At 37.9% G+C, this 23853-nt stretch overlaps 9 non-coding genes across 9 annotated transcripts; all 9 read left to right on the top strand.

Moving 5' to 3' along the window:
* Window positions 1-49: 49 nt before the first annotated feature.
* LOC145997725 (U5 spliceosomal RNA) lies at window positions 50-167 on the top strand. Its single transcript, XR_014443121.1, has one exon. It is a non-coding gene; the product is annotated as a U5 spliceosomal RNA (small nuclear RNA).
* A 1560-nt stretch (window positions 168-1727) lies between these two features.
* On the top strand, window positions 1728-1845 carry LOC145997548 (U5 spliceosomal RNA). The gene has a single exon (XR_014442951.1). It is a non-coding gene; the product is annotated as a U5 spliceosomal RNA (small nuclear RNA).
* Window positions 1846-3394: 1549 nt separating this feature from the next.
* LOC145997820 (U5 spliceosomal RNA) lies at window positions 3395-3512 on the top strand. The gene has a single exon (XR_014443210.1). It is a non-coding gene; the product is annotated as a U5 spliceosomal RNA (small nuclear RNA).
* Window positions 3513-5071: 1559 nt separating this feature from the next.
* LOC145997690 (U5 spliceosomal RNA) lies at window positions 5072-5189 on the top strand. The gene has a single exon (XR_014443086.1). It is a non-coding gene; the product is annotated as a U5 spliceosomal RNA (small nuclear RNA).
* Window positions 5190-11472: 6283 nt separating this feature from the next.
* On the top strand, window positions 11473-11590 carry LOC145997653 (U5 spliceosomal RNA). Its single transcript, XR_014443050.1, has one exon. It is a non-coding gene; the product is annotated as a U5 spliceosomal RNA (small nuclear RNA).
* Window positions 11591-17486: 5896 nt separating this feature from the next.
* On the top strand, window positions 17487-17604 carry LOC145997547 (U5 spliceosomal RNA). Its single transcript, XR_014442950.1, has one exon. It is a non-coding gene; the product is annotated as a U5 spliceosomal RNA (small nuclear RNA).
* Window positions 17605-19157: 1553 nt separating this feature from the next.
* LOC145997541 (U5 spliceosomal RNA) lies at window positions 19158-19275 on the top strand. Its single transcript, XR_014442944.1, has one exon. It is a non-coding gene; the product is annotated as a U5 spliceosomal RNA (small nuclear RNA).
* A 1533-nt stretch (window positions 19276-20808) lies between these two features.
* Window positions 20809-20926, top strand: LOC145997724 (U5 spliceosomal RNA). The gene has a single exon (XR_014443120.1). It is a non-coding gene; the product is annotated as a U5 spliceosomal RNA (small nuclear RNA).
* A 1534-nt stretch (window positions 20927-22460) lies between these two features.
* LOC145997546 (U5 spliceosomal RNA) lies at window positions 22461-22578 on the top strand. Its single transcript, XR_014442949.1, has one exon. It is a non-coding gene; the product is annotated as a U5 spliceosomal RNA (small nuclear RNA).
* The last annotated feature ends 1275 nt before the right edge of the window (window positions 22579-23853 follow it).

Genomic DNA, 23853 nt, shown 5'->3' with positions numbered 1-23853 from the left:
CAGTGAATTGAACTGCAACATATGCTTGGAAAATTTGGTGTCCTGGAAACAACTCTGGTTTCCCTTCATACGCAAAAATCTTTCGCCTTTTATTAAAGATTTCCGTGGAGGGGAACAACAAACGAGTCTAATATTATTTTTTATAAAGGCTTGGTACAAACTGAGCCCGATTAGCAAACACAACGGAAACTGTAGTTGGAAATGTGTGCTCTTGCTCGGCTTGATAATCTCTCACCTTCTGAAATTTGCAGGCAGGAGGATCTGTATGGGCGCTTGCTGCTAAATTTCCAAATGCTCTTGTCATTTCACAACGAACCCGAACATGGAAATGACTTCACAGTGAGGATTGTATGGAAACGGAGTTAGCATGATCAAAACAAAGTGTTTTAAACAATATGTTTTCTCCGTTTAAAACATATTTCTTTGTTTATTTCAAATGTTTAAACAAAGCGTTTGAAACAGGTTTCTTTTCAGATTTGTTTAAAAAACATTTTGATACATGACGTTTCATAGTTTGTGATTATTTGTGTGTTTTGTAACTACGCGTTTTCTTTAAATGAGTATCATTTTCCTCATTGTGCATTAGAATCTTCTCAGTGGTTCAAAATGTACATCAAATAACACATATGGTGATGAATACCGTGGGCCACGTTTAAAATTCATGGCTATGATTTATGCAGATGTTTAAGATTTAGATCCATTCACGATGATAATTAATCAGAAGCTACCACTTGGACTCAGTGGGGCCTGGAAACTGTGGATTAGTTGGAGCTTCTCGAACAGCGTATGGGCGAGATTTAAGACTAACATAAATGTGTATTTTAAGAAGTTAGTCAAGCGTTTGCTTGTAATATGAACACAATCAATCCTTGGAGGTTCTACAGATGCATTATTTTTCATTATTCTTAAAAAAATGTCATCTTGGCATTTTGTTTAAAAGTTTTATTTTTTAAAAAAAAATATATCCTTTTCGACAAATCAACATTAAAAGCATGTTAAAACAAACAAAAGAACACAAATTTGCCAACCCTGTATGGAAGTAACATTGTGAAAAAGGAGTCGTTAGCGTATGATAGGAAATTTTGGAACACAAAATTCCTTTTACTTATTTCTTTCTCTCTAATTTACAATTGTCGAAATGTAACTTGCTTTGATGCCGAAAATTATTACGTTAAGTAATTTCCACGGAACTATCTTGTTTTATATTCATGGCTATTGCCCAATCTATACTAAATTTCGAGATTCCATCACTACATATATACGTGCAAGAATCGCATGACATGAAAGTGACCCGTCACAACCAAAATAACTGCGGTAATTTTCTTTCTTGCTTCGGTTTGGTTTCTTTACGAAACATTATTAAGCATGCCTGTGGGAGAAACCCGAAAGTGTAATCGTGTTGCATATGAGAACAGATAAACTGAAAATTCTTCGTGAAATGGAATTTGTTGCCGAAGTACAAGTTCCCACTATTTGAAATGGTGGCCGAGAGATGGCAGAATTTGCTGTCGGTTTATCATTTGTGTACGTTGGTCCGTGCACATGACGCAAATTAGAAATCGGCACGGATTTATATCCTTATTCTCTCGTTTTAAGAAACGAAAATCACACAAAACGAGGTTTTATGTTTCAACAAGTAAAACAGCAATTTCCTACGGAACCTACACGTTCCCATGAGCAGTGAATAGAACTGCAACATAGGCTAGGAAAAATTGGTGGCCTGGAAACAACTCTGGTTTCCCTTCATACGCAAAAATCTTTCGCCTTTTACTAAAGATTTCCGTGGAGGGGAACAACAAACGAGTCTAATATTATTTTTTATAAAGGCTTGGTACAAACTGAGCCCAATTAGCAAACACAACGAAAACTGTAGGTGGAAATGTGTGCTCTTGCTCAGCTTGATAATCTCTCACCTTCTGAAATTTGCAGGCAGGAGGATCTGTATGGGCGCTTGCTGCTAAATTTCCAAATGCTCTTGTCATTTCACAACGAAGCCGAACATGGAAATGACTTCACAGTGAGGATTGTATGGAAACAGAGTTAGCATGATCAAAACAAAGTGTTTTAAAAAATATGTTTTCTCCGTTTCAAACATATTTCTTTGTTTATTTCAAATGTTTAAACAAAGCGTTTGAAACAGGTTTCTTTTCAGATTTGTTTAAAACACATTTTGATACATGACGTTTGATAGTTTGTGATTATTTGTGTGTTTTGTAACTACGCGATGAGTATCATTTTCCTCATTGTGCATTAGAATCTTCTCAGTGGTTCAAAATGTACATCAAATAACACATATGGTGATGAATACCGTGGGCCACGTTTAAAATTCATGGGTATGATTTATGCAGATGTTTAAGATTTAGATCCATTCACGATGATAATTAATCAGAAGCTACCACTTGGACTCAGTGGGGCCTGGAAGCTGTGGATTAGTTGGAGCTTCTCAAACAGCGTATGGGCGAGATTTAAGACTAACATAAATGTGTATTTTAAGAAGTTAGTCAAGCGTTTGCTTGTAATATGAACACAATCAATCCTTGGAGGTTCTACAGATGCATTATTTTTCATTATTCTTAAAAATATGTCATCTTGGCATTTTGTTTAAAAGTTTTATTTTTTAAAAAAAATATATCCTTTTCGACAAATCAACATTAAAAGCATGTTAAAACAAACAAAAGAACACAAATTTGCCAACCCTGTATGGAAGTAACATTGTGAAAAAGGAGTCGTTAGCGTATGATAGGAAATTTTGGAACACAAAATTCCTTTTACTTATTTCTTTCTCTCTAATTTACAATTGTCGAAATGTAACTTGCTTTGATGCCGAAAATTATTACGTTAAGTAATTTCCACGGAACTATCTTGTTTTATATTCATGGCTATTGCCCAATCTATACTAAATTTCGAGATTCCATCACTACATATATAACTGCAAGAATCGCATGACATGAAAGTGACCCGTCACAACCGAAATAACTGCGGTAATTTTCTTTCTTGCTTCGGTTTGGTTTCTTTACGAAACATTATTAAGCATGCCTGTGGGAGAAACCCGAAAGTGTAATAGTCTTGCATATGAGAACAGGTAAACTGAAAATTCTTCGTGAAATGGAATTTGTTGTCAAAGTTCAAGTTCCCACTATTTGAAATGGTGGCCGAGAGATGGCAGAATTTGCTGTCGGTTTATCATTTGTGTACGTTGGTCCGTGCACATGACGCAAATTAGAAATCAGCACGGATTTATATCCTTATTCTCTCGTTTTAAGAAACGAAAATCACACAAAACGAGGTTTTATGTTTCAACAAGTAAAACAGCAATTTCCTACGGAACCTACACGTTCCCATGAGCAGTGAATAGAACTGCAACATAGGCTAGGAAAAATTGGTGGCCTGGAAACAACTCTGGTTTCCCTTCATACGCAAAAATCTTTCGCCTTTTACTGAAGATTTTCGTGGAGGGGAACAACAATCGAGTCTAATATTATTTTTTATAAAGGCTTGGTACAAACTGAGCCCGATTAGCAAACACAACGAAAACTGTAGGTGGAAATGTGTGCTCTTGCTCAGCTTGATAATCTCTCACCTTCTGAAATTTGCAGGCAGGAGGATCTGTATGGGCGCTTGCTGCTAAATTTCCAAATGCTCTTGTCATTTCACAACGAAGCCGAACATGGAAATGACTTCACAGGGGGGATTGTATGGAAACAGAGTTAGCATGATCAAAACAAAGTGTTTTAAACAATATGTTTTCTCCGTTTAAAACATATTTCTTTGTTTATTTCAAATGTTTAAACAAAGCGTTTGAAACAGGTTTCTTTTCAGATTTGTTTAAAACACATTTTGATACATGTGGTTGATAGTTTGTGATTATTTGTGTGTTTTGTAACTACGCGTTTTCTTTAAATGAGTATCATTCTCTTCATTGTGCATTAGAATCTTCTCAGTGGTTCAAAATGTACATCAAATAACACACATATGTTGATGAATACCGTGGGCCACGTTTAAAATTCATGGCTATGATTTATGCAGATGTTTAAGATTTAGATCCATTCACGATGATAATTAATCAGAAGCTACCACTTGGACTCAGTGGGGCCTGGAAACTGTGGATTAGTTGGAGCTTCTCGAACAGCGTACAGGCGAGATTTAAGACTAACATAAATGTGTATTTTAAGAAGTTAGTCAAGCGTTTGCTTGTAATATGAACACAATCAATCCTTGGATGTTCTACAGATACATTATTTTTCATTATTCTTAAAAAAATGTCATCTTGGCATTTTGTTTAAAAGTTTTATTTTTTAAAAAAATATATCCTTTTCGACAAATCAACATTAAAAGCATGTTAAAACAAACAAAAGAACACAAATTTGCCAACCCTGTAAGGAAGTAACATTGTGAAAATGGAGTCGTTAGCGTATGATAGGAAATTTTGGAACACAAAATTCCTTTTACTTATTTCTTTCTCTCTAATTTACAATTGTCGAAATGTAACTTGCTTTGATGCCGAGAATTATTACGTTAAGTAATTTCCACGGAACTATCTTGTTTTATATTCATGGCTATTGCCCAATCTATACTAAATTTCGAGATTCCATCACTACATATATACGTGCAAGAATCGCATGACATGAAAGTGACCCGTCACAACCGAAATAACTGCGGTAATTTTCTTTCTTGCTTCGGTTTGGTTTCTTTACGAAACATTATTAAGCATGCCTGTGGGAGAAACCCGAAAGTGTAATCGTGTTGCATATGAGAACATATAAACTGAAAATTCTTCGTGAAAAGGAATTTGTTGCCAAAGTACAAGTTCCCACTAGTTGAAATGGTGGCCGTGAGATGGCAGAATTTGCTGTCGGTTTATCATTTGTGTACGTTGGTCCGTGCACATGACGCAAATTAGAAATCGACACGGATTTATATCCTTATTCTCTCGTTTTAAGAAACGAAAATCACACAAAACGAGGTTTTATGTTTCAACAAGTAAAACAGTAATTTCCTACGGAACCTACACGTTCCCATGAGCAGTGAATAGAACTGCAACATAGGCTAGGAAAAATTGGTGGCCTGGAAACAACTCTGGTTTCCCTTCATACGCAAAAATCTTTCGCCTTTTACTAAAGATTTTCGTGGAGGGGAACAACAAACGAGTCTAATATTATTTTTTATAAAGGCTTGGTATAAACTGAGCCCGATTAGCAAACACAACGAAAACTGTAGGTGGAAATGTGTGCTCTTGCTCAGCTTGATAGTCTCTCACCTTCTGAAATTTGCAGGCAGGAGGATCTGTATGGGCGCTTGCTGCTAATTTTCCAAATGCTCTTGTCATTTCACAACGAAGCCGAACATGGAAATGACTTCACAGGGAGGATTGTATGGAAACAGAGTTAGCATGATCAAAACAAAGTGTTTTAAACTATATGTTTTCTCCTTTTAAAACATATTTCTTTGTTTATTTCAAATGTTTAAACAAAGCGTTTGAAACATGTTTCTTTTCAGATTTGTTTAAAACACATTTTGATACATGACGTTTGATAGTTTGTGATTATTTGTGTGTTTTGTAACAACGCGTTTTCTTTAAATGAGTATCATTCTTTTCACTGTGCATTAGAATCTTCTCAGTGGTTCAAAATGTACATCAAATAACACACATATGGTGATGAATACCGTGGGCCACGTTTAAAATTTATGGCTATGATTTATGCAGATGTTTAAGATTTAGATCCATTCACGATGATAATTAATCAGAAGCTACCACTTGGACTCAGTGGGGCCTGGAAACTGTGGATTAGTTGGAGCTTCTCGAACAGCGTACAGGCGAGATTTAAGACTAACATAAATGTGTATTTTAAGAAGTTAGTCAAGCGTTTGCTTGTAATATGAACACTATCAATCCTTGGATGTTCTACAAATATATTATTTTTCATTATTCTTAAAAAATGTCATCTTGGCATTTTGTTTAAAAGTTTTTGTTTTTTTTAAATATATCCTTTTCGACAAATCAACATTAAAAGCATGTTAAAACAAACAAAAGAACACAAATTTGCCAACCCTGTATGGAAGTAACATTGTGAAAAAGAAGTCGTTAGCGTATGATAGGAAATTTTGGAACACAAAATTCCTTTTACTTATTTCTTTCTCTATAATTTACAATTGTCGAAATGTAACTTGCTTTGATGCCGAGAATTATTACGTTAAGTAATTTCCACGGAACTATCTTGTTTTATATTCATGGCTATTGCCCAATCTATACTAAATTTCGATTTGATTTTTTTTTTTTTTTTTTTTTTATTTGACGTCAGGATTTGTGTATCCCAGCATATTGTTTATGTAACATTAACTGGAATCGACAATAATTTACAATACTGTTACAATAATTACTTTTCTTTATATCAATATTTTACAAAAACTAACGCAACTGTCGCGTTAGTACAATATACAATGTTCCCAGAAAATCCCCAAAATCTACTCACTACTACATATATATGAACATTCACAATCACAATCATTACATTAAATTGATTGTCATTTCATTTATCTGGTTTATATAAACAGTCATGGACGGGGAAGTGAAACCCTCTCTACTCTGGGTTTTATTTGACCTATAGCTTGCACTAATGGGTTTGGATGCATCGTAATCCGCCTCCACAGGTTATCCTGGGCAATATGTAGTAAATCTTCAATCCTGGGCTGGTCCATGTCTTCGTGGAGTTGTTGTATACGTGTCGCTAACGGGTAATGTCCAATGTATCTGAGTGCTCTGTTTTGTACATATTGCAATTTCTGTAAATGCGTTTTAGCGGCCTGTAACCATGTAGGGCCGGCATATAATAATATAGGTCTAATCATCATTTGATACAAATGGAGTCTTGTTTCAATTGACAACGCTGGTGATCTTAGTAGAGGCATGAGGTATCCTGTTCTTTGTTTTGCCCTTCTTGCCACCTCATCTAAATGTGGGCCAAAAGTCAGTCTTGTATCAAGGCTTACTCCTAGGTACTTTATCTTATTGACCGTAGGGACTGGCGTCTGGAATATTTGGAGTTTGATTTTCTCCCTAGCTCCACTCGATGCAAAAACTATGGTGTTGCTTTTTGTTGGATTTATTTTTATTTTCCATTTCTGAGTCCATTTTATTAATTCTGGCACATACTTGTTAATTCGTTTTTCGCAAGTGGACAGTAATTTTGCATGTACTAACAATGCAGTATCATCTGCATATGTTGCTAGTAATCCTTCTTTCGGATATGGAATATCTGCCGTATATAATGAGTATAACGTAGGGGAAAGGACAGAGCCTTGAGGCACCCCTGCTTCAATAGATCTGGAAGTAGATTTCTGGCCTTGCACAGTTACTATAAACTTTCTGTTTTGCAGATAATTCATCATAACTTTTAAGTAGCACTGAGGTAGCGGAAGTTGTTGTAATTTGAGCATTAGTCCACCGTGCCATACTCTATCAAATGCTTGCTGAACGTCCAGAAATAGACCAGCGACACGATGCTTTCTGTTGTTATGAACAGCAATATAGTCAACGACTCTGACAAGTTGTTCGGTAGTACCGTGATTTTTCCGAAAGCCAAATTGGTGGTTTGGTATTAGCTGATGTTCGTCTATAATAACTGTGAGACGCTGGCACAACACCCTTTCGAAAAGCTTACTAACATGAGATAATAGACTTATAGGTCTATAGTTTGTCTTCTCGTGCGGATTCTTTCCCATTTTTGGAATAGCTATGATCTTTGCCATTTTCCATTGTGTTGGAAAATAGCCCAGTCGTATAATGTTAGTAAAAAGTTTGGCAAGATACACAAACCCCTTTCTTGTGAGATTCTGAAGTGCCGCAGGTGGAATACCATCTAGGCCAGGTGCTGCTTTCGGTTTAAGCTTCTTTGTCAGCCTTTGGACTTCACGAGGTGTTACGTGTGGAGCATCAAGAATCGATGGAAGTTGTAGAAGTTGGTCGGATATATTTTGAACCTCTTGCTCTGTTTCTTGATCATTAAGTTCTGCATTAAGTTTGAAATGCGTTTGGAATTGGTCTGCAAGAGTTTCCGCTATTTCCTGAGGATTCACTATAGGTCCTTCTGGAGAATTTAAGGAATTCAACGTTGGCTTATCTCTTGCATTGAGAGTGCGCGCTAACTTCCAAAATTGCCTATCTTGTGGTTCCAGTTTTCGTAGACGTTCATCCCATTGGGAGGTCCGCTCTCTTACTAGGAAATTATGTAATTCTTTGGCAAGCAACCTCCATTCGTAAAGATGGTGGGGTGATTGAGTTCTATACCAGCGACGTCGGGCCCATCGTGTCAAACAAAGTAAAATTTCCAGTACTGGAGAAGTGTTTGGCGTAGGTAAAGTACACATGGTAATCGTTGTTCGGCTCCAAGATGTTTTAATAACCTCTGTAAAGTTGTTTACTGCTTCATCGATCTCCTCAGCCGTATTCATTGATTGATGGAGGTTCAGTCTCGTATGCGATTGCCGGCGAAAAGCATTCCAATCTGTTTTGGGTTCCTGTAGTGCCTGGAACCTATGATAGTAGATGCCCTGGGCAATAGCTGCGATAACAGGGAGGTGATCCGAGGTAAGAGCGTCTTCAACATATGGTGCAGTACTAATGCCTACTCCTTTGTTCAAAAGTACGTCTAAGACATCAGGTGTTCCTCTACCCCTAGGGTAGAAAGTAGGGTCCAATGGAGCAGATATAGAAAATTCAGTATCTGGCAGCGCTTGCAGTAGAATATTTCCAGACGGGTTAGATATTCTGAAGTGCCATATAGGATGCTTGGCATTAAGATCGCCTCCAACAATAACGTTGGATCCCAGTGTGTCCAATTGTAGTACGTCTTCATAATCCAGCACTGTAGCTGGAGACCGATACGCTGCAACTAATATCAGATCTTCTGAAGTAGTATGCACCTTAATTGCAATTGCCTCAATTGATGTAAATGTGGGTAGTGCTATTCTTGCCGCGTTGATTCCTTGTCTTGTTAATATGAGAAGTCCGCCTTTTCTTTGTTGGAGTCGGTCTTCACGGAAAATTCTATAACGAGAGATGGTCCATTTCATATGTGGTTTGAGGTGAGTCTCGTTAATTAGTGCAATATCTATATTTTTATTGCAAAGTAGATGAGTGAGTTCAGGTGTCTGATTTGCTATGCCATCGGCATTGTATATCAGCAAATTGATATGTTGAAGCAAATTATGTCGACTAAAAACAGCCATCAGATTGCATTTCCATCAGTATTTGTATTATGATTGGTATTATAGACATTCCCGAGGTTGCTTGGGAGATCTTTTGTAGTCCTCGGGATACATGTTGCCATATCTTGGTAAAGTTCCATGTATTAGCCAGATCCAGGAGTATTTGAAGACCTTGGCCAGCTTGCCCAGTATTTGTTGTAGGTTGGTGACGTTGTCCCATTCGTGACTGTGGGTCAGCTCTGTATGCATAAGATGTATAACGTGCTGCTTCAGTGGGCCTGATAGATGTTGAAGCTGGAGCTGGAGCTGAAGCTGCTGGAGCTGTAGTGCTGGTTCTGACAGGTTGTCTGGCAGTTATCATCTGAGGTTTTCTCTGTTGTTGATCTATTACAGTGAAGATCCGACAGCCTCTAAAGTTTGCGGGATGTTCTCCCCCACAGTTCGCACACGTGGGGGGATCATCCCTCTTCTTCTGACATTTATATGCTTCATGTGGTTTACCACATTTAACACAGCGTGGTATGGTAAAACATTGTTGCTGGGTGTGGCCTAGACGTTGGCATTTATGGCATTGTATGACTGTTGGGGGCAGATATTCTACGACCTTAATCCTATAGATGTTAATACTTTCCAAATCGTAGATCGTTGATGCTGCTGGTGATCTCTTGAGAGTAATCAGGAATAGCGGTATGTTCTTCCTTCCGGGACCTTTTGGGTTACGCTGGCTCATTTGGTGAACCGTCATAACTTCAAATCCATAATCAATGAGCTCCGACATGATGAACTTCGTATCTAGATCTATAGGAAGATGTCGAATGACAACCCGAAGTGGACGATTTTGACGATTCGGAGCTATGGCGAATCTTTCTCTGTTTGTTTGAAGATATGTTTTCAATTTGTTGAAATCATTTGATGAAGTACATTGGAAACGTATACTATCCATTGTGTAACGCACCCTTGGGTTAATCTTGGTAGTTTCGATAGTTTTCATGACAAAATTATGAGGTGCCGGTTGATGATATACATAGATCAACGGCTCTCTGGTAGGTTTTGGCGTGGAAACGGAAGGTATTTCGTTTTCTCCCTCTGTTTGAATCTGCATATTTTCAGGTGGTAATTCCGGTTGGTCTGATGTGAACGCATCATATCTATTTGATGTTTCAATTGTTGATGGTGGATCAGCAGTCACAGTACTGGCCGGAACTGTCTTTCTTGGAGGTACGAGTTGAAACCCATCGGGATCAACGGTCTTGTTTTGTGTGGATTGCATATAACGTTCTCTTCTATCCGTTGGCTTCATAAATAACTTTTCGGAAGATCTGGAATATACTCGTCGTGGTGGGCGCATTTTCCCTCCTTGCGATTTGGGGATGGCTCCCGTGTGAGCGGATACTCTTCTCTCTTCATTTACAACAGAATCTGATGTGTAACCGTACTCCGATGCAATGCCCTGAGGTTCCCGGTTGTCGATATTGTTCATTTCAGAATCGCTAAGGCGTTCTGTATCTATCATTGGTTGCCTCGATAGCCTATCAGAGGGAGGAATTGGGAACACGAATTGTCCCCCCTGAATGGTTGAGCTCGTTGGCCTATCGGAGGATTGGGTTGTTGAACGTCTTCCATTATTTCCCTGGACGGGGTCGGGTAGGTTGAAGTTCCTCACTGACATCGCGCGAACGCGTGTCTATGCCGCGGCGATCTCGACGTTCGATGGTCTGGAGCTTCGTTGGGCACCGTGAGGTTTCCACTCCAGGTCCCTTCGGACAGAGAGGAAATTTCGAGATTCCATCACTACATATATACGTGCAAGAATCGCATGACATGAAAGTGACCCGTCACAACCGAAATAACTGCGGTAATTTTCTTTCTTGCTTCGGTTTGGTTTCTTTACGAAACATTATTAAGCATGCCTGTGGGAGAAACCCGAAAGTGTAATCGTGTTGCATATGAGAACAGATAAACTGAAAATTCTTCGTGAAATGGAATTTGTTGCCAAAGTACAAGTTCCCACTAGTTGAACTGGTGGCCGAGAGATGGCAGAATTTGCTGTCGGTTTATCATTTGTGTACGTTGGTCCGTGCACATGACTCAAATTAGAAATCGGCACGGATTTATATCCTTATTCTCTCGTTTTAAGAAACGAAAATCACACAAAACGAGGTTTTATGTTTCAACAAGTAAAACAGCAATTTCCGACGGAACCTACACATTCCCATGAGCAGTGAATAGAACTGCAACATAGGCTAGGAAAAATTGTTGGCCTGGAAACAACTCTGGTTTCCGTTCATACGAAAAAATCTTTCGCCTTTTACTAAAGATTTCCGTGGAGGGGAACAACAAACGAGTCTAATATTATTTTTTATAAAGGCTTGGTACAAACTGAGCCCGATTAGCAAACACAACGAAAACTGTAGGTGGAAATGTGTGCTCTTGCTCAGCTTCATAATCTCTCACCTTCTGAAATTTGCAGGCAGGAGGATCTGTATGGGCGTTTGCTGCTAAATTTCCAAATGCTCTTGTCATTTCACAACGAAGCCGAACATGGAAATGACTTCACAGGGAGGATTGTATGGAAACAGAGTTAGCATGATCAAAACAAAGTGTTTTAAACTATATGTTTTCTCCGTTTAAAACATATTTCTTTGTTTATTTCAAATGTTTAAACAAAGCGTTTGAAACATGTTTCTTTTCAGATTTGTTTAAAACACATTTTGATACTTGACGTTTGGTAGTTTGTGATTATTTGTGTGTTTTGTAACTACGCGTTTTCTATAAATGAGTATCATTCTCTTCATTGTGCATTAGAATCTTCTCAGTGGTTCAAAATGTACATCAAATAACACACATATGGTGATGAATACCGTGGGCCACGTTTAAAATTCATGGCTATGATTTATGCAGATGTTTAAGATTTAGATCCATTCACGATGATAATTAATCAGAAGCTACCACTTGGACTCAGTGGGGCCTGGAAACTGTGGATTAGTTGGAGCTTCTCGAACAGCGTACAGGCGAGATTTAAGACTAACATAAATGTGTATTTTAAGAAGTTAGTCAAGCGTTTGCTTGTAATATGAACACAATCAATCCTTGGATGTTCTACAGATACATTATTTTTCATTATTCTTAAAAAAATGTCATCTTGGCATTTTGTTTAAAAGTTTTATTTTTTTAAAAAAAACATATATCCTTTTCGACAAATCAACATTAAAAGCATGTTAAAACAAACTAAAGAACACAAATTTGCCAACCCTGTATGGAAGTAACATTGTGAAAAAGAAGTCGTTAGCGTATGATAGGAAATTTTGGAACACAAAATTCCTTTTACTTATTTCTTTCTCTATAATTTACAATTGTCGAAATGTAACTTGCTTTGATGCCGAGAATTATTACGTTAAGTAATTTCAACGGAACTATCTTGTTTTATATTCATGGCTATTGCCCAATCTATACTAAATTTCGAGATTCCATCACTACATATATACGTGCAAGAATCGCATGACATTAAAGTGACCCGTCACAACCGAAATAACTGCGGTAATTTTCTTTCTTGCTTCGGTTTGGTTTCTTTACGAAACATTTTTAAGCATGCCTGTGGGAGAAACCCGAAAGTGTAATCGTGTTGCATATGAGAACAGATAAACTGAAAATTCTTCGTGAAATGGAATTTGTTGCCAAAGTACAAGTTCCCACTAGTTGAAATGGTGGCCGAGAGATGGTAGAATTTGCTGTCGGTTTATCATTTGTGTACGTTGGTCCGTGCACATGACGCAAATTAGAAATCGGCACGGATTTATATCCTTATTCTCTCGTTTTAAGAAACGAAAATCACACAAAACGAGGTTTTATGTTTCAACAAGTAAAACAGTAATTTCCTACGGAACCTACACGTTCCCATGAGCAGTGAATAGAACTGCAACATAGGCTAGGAAAAATTGGTGGCCTGGAAACAAAGTAGTGCAAGGGAAGCGATGCATAAAGGGCTCCCCCAACAAGTTGGGGGTACTGTCCCTAGAGATGTCAGAGCTAGAGGCCGGAACAAGCTAGAAAATCCAAATTCCCGAAGCTCTTCCATGGATTCCCGCGATCGATCTAGGTCACCACTTGCCAACAAAAAGCAGAAACTTCCAGAGAGAACAGACTCCAGACAGAACAAAACCGACGTAAACACACAGACACCAGTGTTGTACAATTTCCTTCTTTCGAACTACGACACCAAATACAAGACGCCAAAACATATCCTAAATCAAATCCTAAAATATGTGCCAAGAGCTTCAGTTAATGAAATAGTCTTCACCAGGAACGGAATACTTATAAAATCTACTGACCCACATTTCTCCACCATTATCAGAGACAAGGCCTCCTACCAAATTTTTGGTACAAATGCCAATATGAAGCCACTAACCTCTACACGTCCAAAGCAACCTCCTCCGCCTAAACGAGCACCAATGCTATCAGTGGTGATTCGGGGTGTTCCCCCTGAATACACCGACACAGAAATCGCTGAAGAAATTCAGGCAGAAGGTCACACCATCCACAAGTGCATGAGAATCCGAAATGACAACGGACCAACCTATATGGTTCGAATCCTGACAGTAGATAAAGATACCGTGGACGAACTATTGCACAATGGAGCCTATATATATTGTCGAAAGCACAGAGTCGAACATTCCAGGACGTCAACACCACTGCCCGTGCGTTGTGAACGTTGTCAAACATACAATCAGCACACTACAACCAACTGTCCAAATCCAGCAATCTGTGGATACTGTTCTGGGCCACATTCTACCAACACTTGTACAAACATCCAGAACCCGCCTAAATGCAACACATGCTCTGAAGGACATCCTACTTACAGCTATAAATGCCAAGCCAAACCTAACCCAGAACCAAATCACCCTGAGCTTGTTGTTCCCATCCGAACTATAGATAGCTCAACCAAACCGGCAAATTCACTAATGGACCCAATCACTGTGGAAGATCTGCTACCATTCTTTACTATTACAACTCAAAACATCCAGCCATTTCTACGCACACATATTCTGGACCAAGTCATACTCGCTGCAAAAACACTTTTCAAACTGCAGTTACACGCTACGTATACGGGACCACATGTCCATTTCAATATCAACCCTCTTGAAAACACAAGTACATCCTAAAACAGTTTTCAGACTCTTCATAACAATCATGGGCTATTATTTTCTCTTCTTAAATATTCGCTCTTTAACAAAACACAAAAGCTTATTTGAGACTGTCTTGCAGGAAAAGAATATATCAGCTTTCGCCCTCAACGAAACATTCCTAACGCCAAAACTCAAACCCAAGATCAGCGGATATACTATGATTCGACATGATGGGCCAACGGAAGCTCAACGTGCAAATGGAGGGACTGCAATTGGCTTTCGAAAATCATATCCGCACAGAGAACACACATTACCACCGCATTTCAACTTGCCGGAATACAGCATAGCAACAATATATCTGAGGCACAGAAGCATTACCCTAGCAACCATCTATGTCCGGCCTGGACATCCTATACCATACAACTTTATCAACTATATCGAAAACAGCTACAAGCATTACATAATCATGGCCGACATAAATCTCCATAGTCGACCACAAGCCGAAAAGCGACAATTTCACCAAACTATAGACAGCTGCCAAAATTGCCATTTCCACCAACTTCCGAAACCATCTAGACCAATCAGCAGTACTTCTCCAGATGTTGTACTTACATCGACTTCCCTCCTTACAAATAGCAAAGTGGATGTACTTGAACCCATTGGTAGCGATCACGCACCTATAATCTTTACAGTTGACGCACCTGCACCAACTCCTCACAAACCCTTTCTCATAACAAGGTACTCCTACGATCAAGCAGACTGGGAAAAATATCGTAATGCAATCGAAAACACCGTGCAAAACGCAGATACGCCAACAAACGATAGGGATCTGGATGATGTAGTCCCATTACTCACTTCTGCCTTAACCGAAGCTGCGAAAAGTACCATCCCACTTCAAACCATCAATCTATATAAACCAAAATTACCGCCGAACTATCTAAAACTGATTTCAGCCTCCAGGCGTGCCTTCCGAGAGTATGTTGTAACAAGAAATCCTGAAGCGTTACGGCATCATAGACAACTCCTCCGAACGGTACAAAACTATATCATTGCATATAAAAGAAGGAATTGGATAAAAACGTGCAATACACTGGCTGATACATCACATCCATCCAAATACTGGCAACAATTTAACAAACTCACAGGGAAAAGGTCAAGAACTACATATCCCATTATAGTCGATGGGAAATCCATAGACGACGACCAAGAGAAAGCAAACGTCTTTGCACACCACTTTCGAGGTATCTTTACACCACAAACTGAACCATTACACAAAACAACCCAATCACGTACAGTACAACGTGTCTCAAACCCACATAACCGAGCTCTCAAACCTAACAATGACCATAGTATGGATGAAAATGAACCTCTAACCTCACCTATAACACCAGAAGACATAGAATGCGCCATATCTCGGAAAAGAAACACTGCTCCAGGCTTCGACTCGGTAACCTACCGACTCGTCAGAGAGGCTCCAAGAACCTTTCTGCTCATCCTGGCCACCATATATACCTATATACTACGAACAGGCTACTTCCCGACAGAATGGAAAGTTTCCAAAATGCTGCTGTTCGCCAAACCCGGGAAACCTGTTCGCGAAGTATCCTCTTACAGACCAATACAGCTCACATCGACCCTCAGCAAAATCTTTGAAAAAGTACTTGTACGCAGATTGCACCAACACCTTTCATCCAAGAAGCTCCTACCCGCACATCAAGCAGGCTTCCGACCATCTATCAGCCTCAACGACCAACTTCTGAGATTGATAACAACTATAACAAACCACTATAACAAGTCCTTGCCATCGTGTCTTCTTTTATTCGATCTCGAAAAGGCGTTTGACAAAGTATGGCATTCGGGATTAATATATAAACTCCACAAATTCCAGCTTCCTCAATGCTACATTCGCCTTATCCATTCGTTCCTGGCAGGCCGCATGGCATACATCTCTCTGAACTCGGCAACATCCTATCCCATCTTCTTGCACACAGGAGTCCCACAGGGGTCTGTTTTGTCACCGCTATTATATTTAATGTATGTAACTGATATGCCGACCATGGATACCAGCACACACGTATTCCAATTTGCAGATGACACTGCTTTCCTAGCTCTTGGGAAAACAGTTCAATCCATTAATAAAACACTCCAAAAGGCCGTAGACTCCTTTATTCGCTGGTGCAACCAATGGAAACTATCAATAAACTCTTCAAAAACTCAGGCAGTAGTTTTCCTACCTCCCCACTGTCGCTCCAAAGTACACCGAAACCCCAAACTCTTGGAGATTAAAATAGAGGGGAGACGCATCTTACCTTCAAAACACGTAACATACCTTGGGGTTACCATAGATGAAAAACTGACCTGGCGCCCACACTTAGAAAGGATAAAGAAGAAGGTAAAGAACCGCCTAAACCTATTATGGAAACTGGTGGGTACATCTTGGGGATTACACCCGACAACAGTCCTAACCACCTACAAAAAATTCTTGCGCCCAGCCATCACTCACGGGCATATTGCTTGGATTGACGCTTCTGCCTCCTTCTACGACCAACTGGAAATCTTTGAACGGCACGCATTTAGATTGGCTTTCCGGATTAAATTACCTTATCCCACAGCACTACTGTATGACAGAATTTCCTTCCCGACTATTCTGTATCACGTCGAGAGCCTTCGCCAACGTTACATAAACAAAGCCATGATATCCGAAATCCCAGTATTCTGGAATACCATTCATCTTGATATCCGACATGATGCAGCACCTACACATATTTATACGCCATTACAACACCTGCTCACCATGTATTCATGTTATCTAGATGATCTAGACCCACAGAAACACGAATACGATATATATCATCCATCGCAGTTATCATGCCATATTTATCCCACCACTACAGCCTAAGCAGTACCAACAATACTCCGACTCCAAATATCGAAATCCATATTTACAATCTTCTCAACCACGCCCAAAAGTAAGATAACACATACGCATCACCAATCTTAATAAGAAAAATTTTCTGCAATATAAAAAAGCACTTAGACCATCCAAAATGATGAAAGACACATAACTTACAATGAAATCACTTACCAAAGTGAGGGCATAACCCTCTCAACGGGTTAACACTAGCAAAAAAAAAAAAAAAAAAAAAAAAAGCCTGGAAACAACTCTGGTTTCCCTTCATACGCAAAAATCTTTCGCCTTTTACTAAAGATTTCCGTGGAGGGGAACAACAAACGAGTCTAATATTATTTTTTATAAAGGCTTGGTACAAACTGAGCCCGATTAGCAAACACAACGAAAACTGTAGGTGGAAATGTGTGCTCTTGCTCAGCTTGATAATCTCTCACCTTCTGAAATTTGCAGGCAGGAGGATCTGTATGGGCACTTGCTGCTAAATTTCCAAATGCTCTTGTCATTTCACAACGAAGCCGAACATGGAAATGACTTCACAGGGAGGATTGTATGGAAACAGAGTTAGCATGATCAAAACAAAGTGTTTTAAACAATATGTTTTCTCCGTTTAAAACATATTTCTTTGTTTATTTCAAATGTTTAAACAAAGCGTTTGAAACGTGTTTCTTTTCAGATTTGTTTAAAACACATTTTGATACTTGACGTTTGATAGTTTGTGATTATTTGTGTGTTTTGTAACTACGCGTTTTCTTTAAATGTGTATCATTCTCTTCATTGTGCATTAGAATCTGCTCAGTGGTTCAAAATGTACATCAAATAACACACATATGGTGATGAATACCGTGGGCCATGTTTAAAATTCATGGCTATGATTTATGCAGATGTTTAAGATTTAGATCCATTCACGATGATAATTAATCAGGAGCTACCACTTGGACTCAGTGGGGCCTGGAAACTGTGGATTAGTTGGAGCTTCTCGAACAGCGTACAGGCGAGATTTAAGACTAACATAAATGTGTATTTTAAGAAGTTAGTCAAGCGTTTGCTTGTAATATGAACACTATCAATCCTTGGATGTTCTACAAATACATTATTTTTCATTATTCTTAAAAAAATGTCATCTTGGCATATTGTTTAAAAGTTGTTTTTTTTTTAAAAAAATATATCCTTTTCGACAAATCAACATTAAAAGCATGTTAAAACAAACAAAAGAACACAAATTTGCCAACCCTGTATGGAAGTAACATTGTGAAAAAGAAGTCGTTAGCGTATGATAGGAAATTTTGGAACACAAAATTCCTTTTACTTATTTCTTTCTCTCTAATTTACAATTGTCGAAATGTAACTTGCTTTGATGCCGAGAATTATTACGTTAAGTAATTTCCACGGAACTATCTTGTTTTATATTCATGGCTATTGCCCAATCTATACTAAATTTCGAGATTCCATCACTACATATATACGTGCAAGAATCGCATGACATGAAAGTGACCCGTCACAACCGAAATAACTGCGGTAATTTTCTTTCTTGCTTCGGTTTGGTTTCTTTACGAAACATTATTAAACATGCCTGTGGGAGAAACCCGAAAGTGTAATAGTCTTGCATATGAGAACAGGTAAACTGAAAATTCTTCGTGAAATTGAATTTGTTACCAAAATACAAGTTCCCACTAGTTGAAATGGTGGCCGAGAGATGGCAGAATTTGCTGTCGGTTTATCATTTGTGTACGTTGGTCCCTGCACATGACGCAAATTAGAAATCGGCACGGATTTATATTTTTATTCTCTCGTTTTAAGAAACGAAAATCACACAAAACGAGGTTTTATGTTTCAACAAGTAAAACAGCAATTTCCTACGGAACCTACACGTTCCCATGAGCAGTGAATAGAACTGCAACATAGGCTAGGAAAAATTGGTGGAACTCTGGTTTCCCTTCATACGCAAAAATCTTTCGCCTTTTACTAAAGATTTCCGTGGAGGGGAACAACAAACGAGTCTAATATTATTTTTTTAAAGGCTTGGTACAAACTGAGCCCGATTAGCAAACACAACGAAAACTGTAGGTGGAAATGTGTGCTCTTGCTCAGCTTGATAATCTCTCACCTTCTGTGATTTGCAGCCAGGAGGATCTGTATGAGCGCTTGCTGCTAAATTTCCAAATGCTCTTGTCATTTCACAGGGAGGATTGTATGGAAACAGAGTTAGTATGTTCAAAACAAAGTGTTTTAAACTATATGTTTTCTCCGTTTAAAACATATTTCTTTGTTTATTTCAAATGTTTAACAAAGCGTTTGAAACATGTTTCTTTTCAGATTTGTTTAAAACACATTTTGATACATGACGTTTGATAGTTTGTGATTATTTGTGTGTTTTGTAACTACGCGTTTTCTTTAAATGAGTATCATTCTCTTCATTGTGCATTAGAATCTTCTCAGTGGTTCAAAATGTACATCAAATAACACACATATGGTGATGAATACCGTGGGCCACGTTTAAAATTCATGGCTATGATTTATGCAGATGTTTAAGATTTAGATCCATTCACGATGATAATTAATCAGAAGCTACCACTTGGACTCAGTGGGGCCTGGAAACTGTGGATTAGTTGGAGCTTCTCGAACAGCGTACAGGCGAGATTTAAGACTAACATAAATTTGTATTTTAAGAAGTTAGTCAAGCGTTTGCTTGTAATATGAACACAATCAATCCTTGGATGTTCTACAGATACATTATTTTTCATTATTCTTAAAAAAATGTCATCTTGGCATTTTGTTTAAAAGTTTTATTTTTTTAAAAAAAACATATATCCTTTTCGACAAATCAACATTAAAAGCATGTTAAAACAAACTAAAGAACACAAATTTGCCAACCCTGTATGGAAGTAACATTGTGAAAAAGAAGTCGTTAGCGTATGATAGGAAATTTTGGAACACAAAATTCCTTTTACTTATTTCTTTCTCTATAATTTACAATTGTCGAAATGTAACTTGCTTTGATGCCGAGAATTATTACGTTAAGTAATTTCCACGGAACTATCTTGTTTTATATTCATGGCTATTGCCCAATCTATACTAAATTTCGAGATTCCATCACTACATATATACGTGCAAGAATCACATGACATCAAAGTGACCCGTCACAACCGAAATAACTGCGGTAATTTTCTTTCTTGCTTCGGTTTGGTTTCTTTACGAAACATTATTAAGCATGCCTGTGGGAGAAACCCGAAAGTGTAATCGTGTTGCATATGAGAACAGATAAACTGAAAAATCTTCGTGAAATGGAATTTGTTGCCAAAGTACAAGTTCCCACTAGTTGAAATGGTGGCCGAGAGATGGCAGAATTTGCTGTCGGTTTATCATTTGTGTACGTTGGTCCGTGCACATGACGCAAATTAGAAATCGGCACGGATTTATATCCTTATTCTCTCGTTTTAAGAAACGAAAATCACACAAAACGAGGTTTTATGTTTCAACAAGTAAAACAGCAATTTCCTACGGAACCTACACGTTCCCATGAGCAGTGAATAGAACTGCAACATAGGCTAGGAAAAATTGGTGGCCTGGAAACAACTCTGGTTTCCCTTCATACGCAAAAATCTTTCGCCTTTTACTAAAGATTTCCGTGGAGGGGAACAACAAACGAATCTAATATTATTTTTTATAAAGGCTTGGTACAAACTGAGCCCGATTAGCAAACACAACGAAAACTGTAGGTGGAAATGTGTGCTCTTGCTCAGCTTGATAATCTCTCACCTTCTGTGATTTGCAGGCAGGAGGATCTGTATGAGCGCTTGCTGCTAAATTTCCAAATGCTCTTGTCATTTCACAGGGAGGATTGTATGGAGACAGAGTTAGTATGTTCAAAACAAAGTGTTTTAAACTATATGTTTTCTCCGTTTAAAACATATTTCTTTGTTTATTTCAAATGTTTAAACAAAGCGTTTGAAACAGGTTTCTTTTCAGATTTGTTTAAAACACATTTTGATACATGACGTTTGATAGTTTGTGATTATTTGTGTGTTTTGTAACTACGCGTTTTCTTTAAATGAGTATCATTCTCTTCATTGTGCATTAGAATCTTCTCAGTGGTTCAAAATGTACATCAAATAACACACATATGGTGATGAATACCGTGGGCCACGTTTAAAATTATGGCTATGATTTATGCAGATGTTTAAGATTTAGATCCATTCACGATGATAATTAATCAGAAGCTACCACTTGGACTCAGTGGGGCCTGGAAACTGTGGATTAGTTGGAGCTTCTCGAACACCGTACAGGCGAGATTTAAGACACACATAAATGTGTATTTTAAGAAGTTAGTCAAGCGTTTGCTTGTAATATGAACACAATCAATCCTTGGATGTTCTACAGATACATTATTTTTCATTATTCTTAAAAAAATGTCATCTTGGCATTTTGTTTAAAAGTTTTATTTTTTTAAAAAAAACATATATCCTTTTCGACAAATCAACATTAAAAGCATGTTAAAACAAACAAAAGAACACAAATTTGCCAACCCTGTATGGAAGTAACATTGTGAAAAAGAAGTCGTTAGCGTATGATAGGAAATTTTGGAACACAAAATTCCTTTTACTTATTTCTTTCTCTATAATTTACAATTGTCGAAATGTAACTTGCTTTGATGCCGAGAATTATTACGTTAAGTAATTTCCACGGAACTATCTTGTTTTATATTCATGGCTATTTCCCAATCTATAGTAAATTTCGAGATTCCATCACTACATATATACGTGCAAGAATCGCATGACATGAAAGTGACCCGTCACAACCGAAATAACTGCGGTAATTTTCTTTCTTGCTTCGGTTTGGTTTCTTTACGAAACATTATTAAGCATGCCTGTGGGAGAAACCCGAAAGTGTAATCGTGTTGCATATGAGAACAGATAAACTGAAAATTCTTCGTGAAATGGAATTTGTTGCCAAAGTACAAGTTCCCACTAGTTGAAATGGTGGCCGAGAGATGGCAGAATTTGCTGTCGGTTTATCATTTGTGTACGTTGGTCCGTGCACATGACGCAAATTAGAAATCGGCACGGATTTATATCTTTATTCTCTCGTTTTAAGAAACGAAAATCACACAGAACGAGGTTTTATGTTTCAACAAGTAAAACAGCAATTTCCTACGGAACCTACACGTTCCCATTGGCAGTGAATAGAACTGCAACATAGGCTAGGAAAAATTGGTGGCCTGGAAACAACTCTGGTTTCCCTTCATACGCAAAAATCTTTCGCCTTTTACTAAAGATTTCCGTGGAGGGGAACAACAAACGAGTCTAATATTATTTTTTATAAAGGCTTGGTACAAACTGAGCCCGAATAGCAAACACAACGAAAACTGTAGGTGCAAATGTGTGCTCTTGCTCAGCTTGATAATCTCTCACCTTCTGAAATTTGCAGGCAGGAGGATCTGTATGGGCGCTTGCTGCTAAATTTCCAAATGATCTTGTCATTTCACAACGAAGCCGAACATGGAAATGACTTCACAGGGAGGATTGTATGGAAACAGAGTTAGCATGATCAAAACAAAGTGTTTTAAACAATATTTTTTCTCCGTTTAAAACATATTTCTTTGTTTATTTCAAATGTTTAAACAAAGCGTTTGAAACATGTTTCTTTTCAGATTTGTTTAAAACACATTTTGATACATGACCTTTGATAGTTTGTGATTATTTGTGTGTTTTGTAACTACGCGTTTTCTTTAAATGAGTATCATTCTCTTCATTGTGCATTAGAATCTTCTCAGTTGTTCAAAATGTACATCAAATAACACACATATGGTGATAAATACCGTGGGCCACGTTTAAAATTCATGGCTATGATTTATGCAGATGTTTAAGATTTAGATCCATTCACGATGATAATTAATCAGAAGCTACCACTTGGACTCAGTGGGGCCTGGAAACTGTGGATTAGTTGGAGCTTCTCGAACAGCGTACAGGCGAGATTTAAAACTAACATAAATGTGTATTTTAAGAAGTTAGTCAAGCGTTTGCTTGTAATATGAACACAATCAATCCTTGGATGTTCTACAGATACATTATTTTTCATTATTCTTAAAAAAATGTCATCTTGGCATTTTGTTTAAAAGTTTTATTTTTTAAAAAAAATATATCCTTTTCGACAAATCAACATTAAAAGCATGTTAAAACAAACAAAAGAACACAAATTTGCCAACCCTGTATGGAAGTAACATTGTGAAAAAAGAGTCGTTAGCGTATGATAGGAAATTTTGGAACACAAAATTCCTTTTACTTATTTCTTTCTCTCTTATTTACAATTGTCGAAATGTAACTTGCTTTGATGCCGAGAATTATTACGTTAAGTAATTTCCACGGAACTATCTTGTTTTATATTCATGGCTATTGCCCAATCTATACTAAATTTCGAGATTCCATCACTACATATATACGTGCAAGAATCACATGACATCAAAGTGACCCGTCACAACCGAAATAACTGCGGTAATTTTCTTTCTTGCTTCGGTTTGGTTTCTTTACGAAACATTATTAAGCATGCCTTTGGGAGAAACCCGAAAGTGTAATCGTGTTGCATATGAGAACAGATAAACTGAAAAATCTTCGTGAAATG

Source organism: Lepisma saccharinum, chromosome 13 (genome assembly GCF_977018435.1).
Source record: "Lepisma saccharinum chromosome 13, izLepSacc3.1, whole genome shotgun sequence".
NCBI lineage: Eukaryota > Metazoa > Arthropoda > Insecta > Zygentoma > Lepismatidae > Lepisma > Lepisma saccharinum.
Note: the sequence above shows the minus strand (reverse complement) of the source record. Positions and strands in the feature narration are given on the sequence as shown.